Source organism: Topomyia yanbarensis, chromosome 2 (genome assembly GCF_030247195.1).
Source record: "Topomyia yanbarensis strain Yona2022 chromosome 2, ASM3024719v1, whole genome shotgun sequence".
Taxonomy (NCBI): domain Eukaryota; kingdom Metazoa; phylum Arthropoda; class Insecta; order Diptera; family Culicidae; genus Topomyia; species Topomyia yanbarensis.
In genome coordinates this window covers 289,742,169-289,754,402 of record NC_080671.1, presented here as the reverse complement: position 1 = coordinate 289,754,402, position 12,234 = coordinate 289,742,169, and the positions used below count along the sequence as shown (strand labels likewise).

The 12,234-nt window shown below is 37.2% G+C and overlaps 1 protein-coding gene across 1 annotated transcript in view; it reads left to right on the top strand.

Annotated features, from left to right (window-relative positions):
- The first annotated feature begins 5,619 nt into the window (after window positions 1-5,619).
- The window catches only part of LOC131683235 (neurogenic locus notch homolog protein 1), a 542,971-nt gene continuing 536,356 nt past the window's right edge, over window positions 5,620-12,234 (top strand). Inside the window, exon 1 of the mRNA XM_058965071.1 lies at window positions 5,620-5,630. The gene's annotated coding sequence lies outside the window, so the exon portion shown is untranslated. The remainder of the gene's footprint in view (window positions 5,631-12,234) is intronic.

Sequence of the window (12,234 nt, the reverse complement as noted above, 5' to 3'; positions counted from 1 at the left end):
AAAGGAACGTGCCAAAAACGGAATCTTACTGTATATGGGGCTGGGGCTAGGTGTAAAACTAAATTTGATTTCGAACAGCGTCACGAAAATGTGGCATAATTTTAAATTACTGTAGCGTTGTTAATTGTTGATGGATTTGCGTCATTTATACACTAATCGATTCAGAGAAGTTCAACTTAAAAATTGGTTGCAACTATAAATTGGCATTTCAACTGTACCCTATTGAATAATCCGCATTTTTGAAAAAACATTGGGAAAATGTAAGAAAATAGACAAAGTTTTCGCTTACGTTTTGTTAATTGTTGATGGATTTTCATAATTCGAACACCAATCTATTCTAAAAATTGTTATTAATTTTATCTGTGTATATTATTAGCACATTAGTGAGAAATCCGTAAATATGGAATAAATAGGGCTAAAAGTATACAATTTTCACAAATTTGCGCAAGACTTTACCTAACACTGACCTCATCTCGACAATCATAAGCATTCTACACATTCCATCGCTTGATATAAAAGGAATGTTTTTGACCGAATTCTTTCATAACCATGCCTGCTCTGCTGGTAGATCCAATTATATTATCGCTACTGTTGCTTGAAGAATAGCTGTTAGAACTTTCATTTGACACGAGCTACCGAAGGAAAACGTTTATCTGTCCGCTGGAAGGATTTTGTTCGCAGTTCCAAATAACGATGGCGGAACAGAAGCGAGATGGCGTATTGCTGGTTCATACCGTTCATATTAGTCGTGCAGACAAGGCTCAAATCGTTCCATAGGATTTTCGCCTGTAACCCAAAACATGGTTATTCGCAAACTGTCATTATTATGAGTTGCGAAAGAGGAATGTTCGTCTGTGTGTATGCAGCTGAAACGAATCGCCGGTTAAGTTCGAATTGTTTTAAAGTATTCTCGTCCTGCATCACAAAAATAGTTATTAGCAAACCGTCCTTATTAGGACGAATATATAGTGGAAAAAGAATTCAAATAGAAAATTCATTTAATTAAATTGTATTAAGTTTGTGCTTGTTAATTCTGGTCCTTTGCCAGTGAATCGTAGTATAAGCAAATATTCAAAATAATAATCCCCGATAATTTCTGTAAAACCATTAAGAAAATTAGTGAATCTGGCAACCCTGCTACTAAGCGAAAGCCACACCAAAAAGAATGATGAAAATATTTTTATTTATCGTACAAAAGGATGGGCTTCCATCTGCACCAAATAGTTGATAAAAGAGATCGCCTTGTGTCACATAGTGCTCATTTGATCTGAGCTGCGAAAGAGGAATGTTCGTCTGTGTGTATGCAGCAGAAACGAATTGCCGGTTAAGTTCGAATTGTTTTAAAGCATTCTCGTCCTGCATCCCAAAAATAGTTATTAGCAAACCGTCCTTGTTAGGACGAATATATAATGGGAAAAATTCGTGCATGGTGTTCATCAGTTCAATGTGACAGCGGTCGTGTCTTGTACACAACCCTTTAATTCTTTTTTCAGAATCCGAATACAATAAAATGGAAAAAAAAAGTTAAAAAAAATCGTTATACACGTGTAAAGCAAATTTCGGGAACACAGTCATTCCATAGTTTTAAGTCTCAAAATGAAAACTATATTATTGTTAAACGGTTTTCATTTTCGACGGAAAAAAATATATGTTAAATTGTAGCTAATGAAATGAAATGCCTTGTTAAAAATAAAACGAATAAAGTTATAAAAATGATTTACTTATTTCTGTTCATGCTTCTTCTGAATTTTTGAAACAAAAATAAATAATGCCGAAATATGGCCCTTTTAAAACCACCAGGATTTTTATTGAAGTGGAATTTCTAACCAAAGCTGACGCTCGGTAAAAATATTTTTAACGCGAGGGTCTTCAATGTCTAAACTTTTTTCTAAGTGGTTAATGGACAGCCCCCAGGTTGAAACGAATGTTGCACCCAGCTTGTAAGTAAATCGTAGATTTCTTTATTCACAGCTGCTGTGACTCGCTGGAAGTGTATGGTGAACTACCATGCGATTACATCGTTTCCATGCATGTGGGGAGTATACATAGATTTTTTATTTTCAAAAAATTATATCTCCGAAACCTCTAGATCTGGTTCAAAAATGTGTTTGGAGATGTTGTTTAGAATTGAATGATCTTTCAAATAAAAACATTAAAGTATGGAGTATTCAAGGACCCTCGCAGTGAAAATCAAGAAAAACCATTTAATGCGTATTTTGTTCGTACAAAACTCAATATTTTCAAAGTTAATTTTTTTTCTTAAAACTACATTCCAGTTGGTCTGGGTTCAATCCCAGCCGAGGTCGTTGAGATTTTTTTGAAGTGAAAAAATCTGTGTTCACGTCTTCCTTCGGAAGGGAAGTAAAGCCGTTGGTCCACGGTCCATGATATCTCGATGGATCGATATCTCGTCCAGATAGTGTAGTCACCTCTCTGGTGTCGGTAAAGAAGAAGTAGATCCAACTTCTATACTTACTAACAAATATCCTCCTCCCGTGATACTTGTGGAGTGCGCTGTAGTATATACGAATTACCAGGAGTTGCACATTGAAAGATGTTTCGCTAATCCCAAGCATAATTATCTACTGATTCCCTGTGCAACTTCAGCTAGTCCAGATCGATAACGGAGTAGCAGCCAGGGGTGGTCGCACAAGCTCAACAAGCTCAAGCTCAATTTTTTTTCTTGAAACTACACTTAAATATATTTTATTTGACCTATAACCGATGAAAATTGGTTCAGTGGTTCAAAAGTTAAGAATTTTAAAAAAAAAATCAACTTTTGAAAAATCACGATTTCTTGAACCCGTCTAACGTGGAAAAGGACACCCTAATGACGAAATAAAAAAATATGTATCTAATATTTTTCGGCAAGGAACGATTCTACCAAATATTGCAGAATTCTGAGAGATAACTTTTTTCATGGAATTGTTGTATATATATATATATATATATATATATATATATATATATATATATATATATATATATATATATATATATATATATATATATATATATATATATATATATATATATATATATATATATATATATATATATATATATATATATATATATATATATATATATACATACGTTTTTACTTTACCCTGTGTGTACAATTCCTATTTCACCTATCTCAGCTTGTCAGGTCCCTGTCAAAAAAATGCGGACGAACATGGTCAGGCGATTTAAAAAATTTGACGTTTGACTCTACTCGCCTGTGCTAATTGCCCCTCGGAACAAATGCAATTTTCGAATGCGGTGTGTTCTCCCTTGTAGTTTGTTTGTCTAGTGCACTTCATTTAGCCAAAGAATGTGGGAAATTGTGGAACCGTGTGTAAGTATAGTGGAACTAGATCTCTGACCTAAAGTCTTAATGAACATCAGATTGTGGTGAGTTTTGGAGTGCAATACCAATTTCACCATTGATTATTCCTATAATTTGGTGGTGATTACCTAGTATACTGGTAAGTATATGTTAGTAGATAATGAATCCGAAAATAAGTATTATTTTTAATTTCCATATTAGGCAATTAAGGGCAATTTGCTGGCAAATTGAAGGGCAATTAGCGCATACGAGTTGGCAAATAGCCCCCCGTTAGCCAGCAACTTGCCCTTTTTGACTGGGGTACAGCCAGCAGACAGCTAATGTAAGTGTAGAAGTAAGAAAGTTATTAGATATAATGTAAATGGTTCTCAGAATAAAATTACTATTCAGTCCAAGAAAGACCACCGCCGTGGGCGGTTGGTCCGGCTTAAGCATAGTTTTTATTATTCAGGCCGTATCGACCGTGTATCCATATCAGGTTGTGACTAGAAAATTCGTCGCATACGTATTGTATATCTGGTGTCCCTTCTACCGACTGCCGCACAAAACACAACGTAGGGACCTATCACTGGTGCTATCATATATATTATATATATATATATATATATATATATATATATATATATATATATATATATATATATATATATATATATATATATATATATATATATATATATATATATATATATATATATATATATATATATATATATATATATATATATATATATATATATATATATTATATAGATGAGTAGATGAGTAAAAACCACCTCCCCCTAAAGAGGATCTTGCTGGAGCGAATGCAAAATTCTCTCAAAATTTATTGTTAAAAATTTCGTTGAGATCAAAGCACTGTACCTAGAACTGCAACGAATGGTAGCCTTAGTTAGGTTCATCACTCGAAGGCCCGATAATCTCGGAGTCACTTTCTGGCGAATAACGACATCTCAAATTTCGGAGAATGGATTTGAACAGCAACGTCGAGAACAAAAATATTTTCGTTTGAATGACCGTTTCTGATCGGTCTCAATTTGTGCTGCGCATGAAAAATAAGATGATCAGTAATAAGTTATTGATTTTTAAAAATTCAAATGATATTGAAGAACCTAAAAATAATAGAGCGTAATTTGGAGTACCTGAAATTACTGTATGGCATCTACACCGAATGTCCGGGCAAGATATTGCTTGGTAATATCACAGATAACAGACGTTTAGGCTCGATTTGAATCGTGTGTAAATACCCGCTACTGAAATTCCGAATAAATTAGACGTCTGAAACACGTTTGGCAAACGTTTGCAGATGGCGCAGTGATAGATACAATGCAGTTAAGGTGCATCTGTGAAACACGTGTAGCAAACAGTTGCGCAGATGGCAATAGTGAAACACGGATTTCCAACGTTTATTAATATGAAAGTTTACACACGTTTTTGAAGAAATTTTGTTCTAGCCTAAACGTCTGTTAGCTGTGGTAATATTTTCAATTTGAATCATCCATGATTCGTATTTCCGTTCCTGTTTACATTATTCAAACCCGTCAACAAATTCGGAATGATATGTTTTCAGTTCACTGTGCATCATCACTTACTTAAACTGTACTGAAAATTGTACTGTAAAATATGTCGCGCTTAGAGTTTAATAAACGTGATTTGATTATCCCGAAACTGTATAATAATATTGATTATATTTTAACATTTTTTTTAATGAAGCAATGATTCTCTTTTACTACTCTTACAGAAAATTATGCTGAAGCCTATACTCTTAATGGCCCTGCTTCTAGCGAACATCTACAACACCATAGGTACGCAAAGAGCTATTTACATAGCAGGTGACGAGTTCCATATTCACCGCTCTATTATTGAGTTCTACAAGATGACGACACGAATGAACTCATGATGAATAAAGTTCATGTTTGACAATTCTCGGTGGTTTGTTTACTTCGTCAGTTTCGTGAGCTCGAGTTCAACGGATGTTCATCTGTTGCATTCGAATTCACGTAATTCCCATGTAAACAAACCACCGAGTATTGTCAAAAGAAGTTCATCCCGCTCATTTTGTGGGGTTATGTCGCTTGGTGTAAAACCTAATAATTTCGTGTGCAATGTGCAGTAGTGAATCACAGTGTGTTAATGATGAACCGACCGAAACGGAGTGACTGAAATACAGAGCGTTAACAGGCGTGCATTAGTAGGCGATACATAAACAGGCAATTTCATATTAATACTTCCTTATTGACTACCCACAACAAATCGTAGTTAATTGTTTCTATTCTAAATCCACCTTCCTTATATTCAGGTAAGCTTCTAACCCTGACCCTTCTCTAACCAAGATTGCAAAATTTTATTGAACAAGCGTTTCATCATTAGATTATGCATATTATACAGTACATAAAAAATCATTCGGCAAATTTTCACAATCTGGGATATGCAGGGTAACCAACCAATTTTGAATCCCTACAGCCGTAAGCTCAATGGCGTACTAAATGTTTTCAAACCGGACTAATTTTTAAACCGGCCTAAAATATTTGGCAAGCTTTAACCAAACGATGCTGTCATTTATATGGCTGCGTTCTGATCTGCGATACACGACAATGTTAAAAAACAACAAATTCAAGTTAATGAAAATGAGCAAATTAGACAACATGGTAAATTATTTTTCATTCCGATTTTGTACGTTTCATTGGAAACGAGCCATTCAATTATTTTGATGCGACGAATTGAATACGCGCACTTGATAATAAATGCTCAAAAACGTCGTAAAATATTTATTACCCAATGTGAATGTGTTTCAGGTTTTCGTATGTTTTATTTACAGTAAGGTTTTTAGGGGAAGATGGGGTAAAACGCACCCCCTAAGGAAATATGATCATAACACAGCTATAGATGATCAATTGGAAGAATTTAATTAATGATATCGTCTAGCCAACATATTCCTCTGCAATCACAATCATAACGCTTTGCAAAGTAGTCAAAAACATGAAAAATATTCAATTTTTCAAAATCATTGAAAATTACCTTTTCAAAAATAAGCGGGGCAAAATGCACCACAACAACGGGGCATAATGCACTACAACAACGGGGCAGCATGCACCGCAACATTGTGGCAGAATGCTCGGTGAACAAGGAAGTAGTTTTGTTTTATGATGCACACAGAAAAAAAAGTTGGTAAAAATAAAAGTTTTTCACTCTTAGCAAAAAACAACCAACGCATACTCTTAGTTTGAAAATAAAACTTTTATTCTGATTACTATTCTTTATTAGCTTAAAAGGAAAACTTTTATTTTGATTATTATTCTTGATCAATTTAAAAGTTTTACTTTCAACCTAATAGTAGGCGTTGGTTGTTTTTCGCTAAGAGCGGAACACTCTTACTTTTACCAATATTTTTTTTTTGTGTGTTGGATTTCACAAAAGTGTGCCATTAAATAGACTTAGGTTATGCAATTAGCATGTTTTCAGAACGATGTTGCTGTTTTTGATTAAAAAATCAGGAAAATCAAAGGAAAGGGGATTTTGCCCCCAATGGAGCAGAGGTATAAATTTAGCAAAAAGTGAATTATTTAGTAGATTTTTCGTATATAGTGCGACAGAATAATAAGCAACGGTATAAATAGAATTGGAATGCACTGACATAATAATAAAATAGCATTTATAAGAGCTGCAAATCCTTGTTGCACGAGCCACAATAATTACATGAGAAGAGCACGTTATTGTTTTTTGTTTATTTCTCGAGTTGCTATTGATGTACGGTTATCAAACTTTGACAGTGTAGTGAACGACGGACTTCCGACTGGTGTTACCCCTTTTTAGAAATTTTCAGCAGTTTTCGATATAAACAAGGGTATCATTTTGCCACGGGGTGCGTTTTACCCCATCTTCTCCTATACAAAATTGCTCCACCTTTTATTAAAGTGTCATTCATCCCATAAGAAATACATTGCAACGAATCGTGCGCCGACTAGCGCTAGGAATTTTACTGCAACGAAAAATAATCGTCGTGTCTCCTTTGGAAAAGTACGGACAATATGTTCTTGCAGTAAAATAGCTTTTCTTCATCATATGTCTCGTTCCATAGCGTGTGAGAACAATTTTGTCAACTTGTAGCCGATATGTTTCTGAATTTAGAACTTTAACGTGTTGGATAGTTGATAGTTGGCCGATGATGTACAACATTTTGTAGTGACATAATATTCAATGCACAAAAAAAATAAATTGGTATACATAGTCATGTTTTCATTCAGTTTGAATAAGCGCTCGTCGAGTTTGAGATGGTTGAACCACAGACTAACAGACATAACACTATGAGGGAATTTCCACAAAAACATCGATCCGGCAATTTTCCCAGAACACTAGCTCCACCTTTTATTCACAGTCCCAAACACTCTTTTGCTGATGGATTACCCCTCAGGTTTGGGAACAATTTTTCACTAGTTGTCTATCCCCCATATGCTTGTTCATATGTCACTGGCACCATACTTTCAAATGTGGCCACAGTCCCAACTACAAATATATATAAAATGACCGTTAAAGCGGGCGAAGCATTGTTTTCGAGTGTTATGTCTGTTAGTCTGTGGTTGAACCACCGGTTGTAACTGGTGCCATGATAGTTATTTCTCGACAAACATATGATTACGGCTTAATAGCCAACTGTCAAAATTCTCTTTGCAAGGAAATTCCAGACAAACCTTTACTGGCTAAACACCGTTCATAGCAGTTAATGAAAGAGAAAACTTTTCTTTTTTGTTTACTATCAACATCTGTTATTCGTATGTAACGGTTTGTCCGGAATTTCCTTTCGAAGAGAATTTTGTCAGTTTAAGCCGTAATCATATGTTTGTCGAGATTTTAAACTTTGTTTGAAAATTGCTTGAAATTTTTCAAATTGAATTCAAAATGGACTATGAATGTCATTCTAATTGAACATGATATCTGTCAGTTTGTCTTCACATCTCGCCCTGATCAGAAGTAAAAAATCGTCCCGCAAGTGAAACAGTCAATTCTAGGGTGGGTGCTCCTATAGTTGAAGTGTACCAATAGTTGCAGTAGTGGGTTATACCTAAGAGAAGAGAAGACAATCGCGTAGCCAATTTGATCCAGTCCTAACCTCAATATTGAACCAGCTTCTGATTGGTCGTTTTGCCAGTCAAGAGCGTTCATAATATTTTCAAACGGGATGAAAAACAGTGCTGCTGAATTTATTTTGGCTACTTTTCATAGACATGAATATTTCATGCAAATTGAATAAATACCCTGAATGACGATATAACTACGTGTATTGTTAAGAGAGACACGAATAAACATAAAATTTAATTTTTAAATGCAGCTACTATTGTGAATTCTTGACAGAGGGTCGATATCTGAGGAACAATTATTTTCAGCAATTGTGAAAAACATGCAAATGGAATCTGGCAACGATGGATGCTTGTTGTCTTTCGAATTACGACAGGACCTGCTAGATAAAATTAAGAAGAGCAAGAAGCCTGTTGTCATCTCTTCTCTTAGGGTTATACGCCTAACTAAAGCACCAACCATCAACAAATATTTTTTATCGATTCATCGCACTAAAATTATGCGACAATAAAACTGTTATCCTTGAAATTTGCTCAAATAACTACTGAAAAAATTGATTTTCTTCGAATTTTGAGCTCCCTTGCACCTATAGTTGATCTAATGTACCTATAGTTGCATGTCCCATAAGAAATCAATGGGATTTGCAACAATAGGAATGGAAATTAGCGATTGCACCACTATTGGTGCATGTGTTCCTGTAGTGGTACAAGCGGTTTTGAAGGCATAAATTGGTTATTAAACCATTGTGGGGATCGGTTCGACGGATCAAGACGTATTAAGTTGAATCTCCGTTGGTATCGTGCGCAGGTTCCGAATGACCGACTTCCTCTTCCGGTTCACAGAAACGAAATTTCATTACGGTTTGACGAACAACCAACCTTTATTGATCTCATGCTCTATTTCTATATATTATCCAAAAAAATTAAATCTATCTTGCTTACAAAACGCCTGAGTTTAGTTTTAATACTGAACTTGGGGAAACGACTACCGCTACTGATACCTAGCTAACATTATAATGCCTTTACTAGCTACCGTAGGTCGACTTGACTACTGCGCATGTATTGAATCGGTTATCATGATCGTTTATAATTTCCCTCGCCTTATCAACCAAAATCGATTGTGATAAGGTTGATGGCTGAGTGCTAGTATAGTGTTATGGCAAATGTTTGTAGATGCAGTCATAGCCGGCCCCCTTGAAATCACGTTTCAACAAAACAATACACAACAAATGAAATGTCATACTAGAGAGACGAAAGTAGCAGCAAAATCCAGGTAAGCATCGTGATGAGTACATTTGTGCGAAAATCCAGTGGTACAGAAGGGTTGTAATCTACATTTGGTTGCTTACCAGGTTGTTTTCGTTCCGCTCCCATCGTATAGAGGTACATATAAAAAATCAAAGAGATTCGGGTAGAGCTGAAAGTTAATGTACATTTGTTGGACAGGTACTCACCTTCTGAGCCTGTCCAATCAGGCCGTGTAATAATATGATTTATGAAATCGCATCGTTATGCAGAAGTGTAACAGTTGTCCGACTGCGATGTTTCAGCGCGTTGATCCTCCGGTAGTAAGCAAATTTTTGATATTGGTCGGGTATAAGTTCCAGTTGAGGTCCGCAATGTAACCACTCGAACAACTCCATCGGGGCCTGGATGCACATCAATGATTCTAGCAAGGTGCCACTGAACAGGTGGCGAATACTCATCGCAAAGGATTACTACAGAACCAGGTTTTATCACAGTGGCTCGATGTCTTCGATCGGATGCTTGTAATTCGGCTAGATATTCCTTACGCCATCTCTGCCAATACCTTTGGAAAATGTACTGCGTTTGTTTATAGTGGTCCAATCGATTCATGTTGACGTTCCTCAAATCCACTTCTGGTAGCGTTTTCATGCTTGTGCCAATCAAAAAGTGCGCTGGAGTGAGTACGTTTATGTCGTCAGGATCGTCAGTGAGTGGAGTTAATGGCCGCGAGTTCATTGCAGCGGCTATCTGCACAAGAAGTGTTTGCATATCCTCTGAAGATAATCGATGAATTCCAAGTTCTCTTTTTATTGCAGATTTAGTGCAGCGAACAGCAGACTCCCAAAGTCCGCCAAAATTGGGAGCCTTCGGGGGTATAAAGAACCATTTAATTCCTTGCGCCGCGCATTCGGTGGCAATTTGCTTTTGACTGGCAGGACTGTTAAGAATGCGATGCAGATCGTACAACTCGTTTTTCGCTCCAGCGAAATTCTTGCCATTATCTGAGTGCATTTCCGCAGGCAATCCATGATGGCCCACAAACCGACGGAGGGCGGAAAGAAAACAAGGAGTTGACAGATCAGTGGCAAGCTCTAAATGCACTGCTTTTGTGCTGAAGCAAACAAAAACAGCGATGTATGCCTTTCCAGGAGCAGCCTTCCTATGTAGAGGCTTCAGATAAACAGGACCACAATAGTCCACTCCAGTAATAGAAAATGGTCGACTAGGGGAAACCCGGGCAGATGGCAGTTGTCCAAAAGGTTGTCGCACCGGAATAGGGTTGGCTCGGCAGCATCGATGGCAAATTCTTAGGACTGAATTTATTGCTCTTTTTCCATGAAGTGGCCAGAATTCCTGTCGCACGAGAGACAAAGTCAACCGGCGACCACCGAGGATGCTCAACCGATGATAGTGTTCAATTATTAGTTTGGTGAAAGGGTGTGACTTCGGAGTGATTGATGGGTGTTTAGTTTGGTACGACTCGCCAGAATTATGCAACCGTCCGCCCACTCTTAAGATGCCATCTTCATCAAGATACGGTTTTAGCAAGCGGATGGCAGACTTACAAGAAACGAAACGTGAGGCGCGCAGTTCTTTGATGTCCTCGAGAAACTGCTCTTGCTGTACCAATCTGGTAAGAGCTAATTTACTAGACCTAAGCTCATCAACGGTTAGGTAGTCATTAGTTATACGACTGGTCCGCGAACGACAATTTCGTGCAAAGCGAATACAGTATGCAACGGTTCTTAGTAATTGTTGCAAACTGGAAAAGCGTGAAAATAGCGGGTTGATATCTTGTATAGCCGACAGAGCTACCACCTGCTGTCTGGCTTCTAGCATTTCATGTGGAATTCGACGGTCACTGATTCCATCATATGTTGGCCATTCTTCTGTTGTTTTACTAATCCACTCCGGTCCTCGCTGCCACAGGTCGCTTTTTAAAAACAGCTCTGCGTTCATCCCTCTTGAAACAAGATCAGCTGGATTGTCCTTTCCCGCCACGTGATTCCAGTTGTGTCCGAAAGTGAATGTTTGAATTTCAGACACCCGATTTCCAACAAAGGTTTTCCATGTATTTGGCGGGGATTGTATCCACTGGAGTACGATTGTAGAATCAGACCAAAAAAAAGCGCTAGTTGTGGTCATTTCAAGAGCCCTAGTAACTTTCGCATACAATTTTGCTGCTTCTCGGGCGGCACAAAGTTCCAATCTGGGTAGGGTCAATCGCTTGAGAGGTGCGACCCGCGATTTGGCTGCAATCAACCTCACCCCTACTTCCTTATTAAGGTTTTCACTTTTAATATATAAACATGCTCCATAAGCCTTTTCTGAAGCATCCGAAAAAAACATGAATTTCGCTTTTCATCGTTTCCTCAACGAAGGCGTATCGTGGTACTTGCAATTTCCCCAACAAATTAAGCTTGCAGTAAAATTCGTTCCATTGCCTTTCGATATGTTGTGGGAGGGGCTCATCCCACTTTACTTGAAGTAGTACTAACTCTTGCATGAATATTTTCGCCATAACGATTACCGGTGCCGCTATTCCCATGGGGTCGAATAGGCTAGCGATGGCTGAGAGAATTT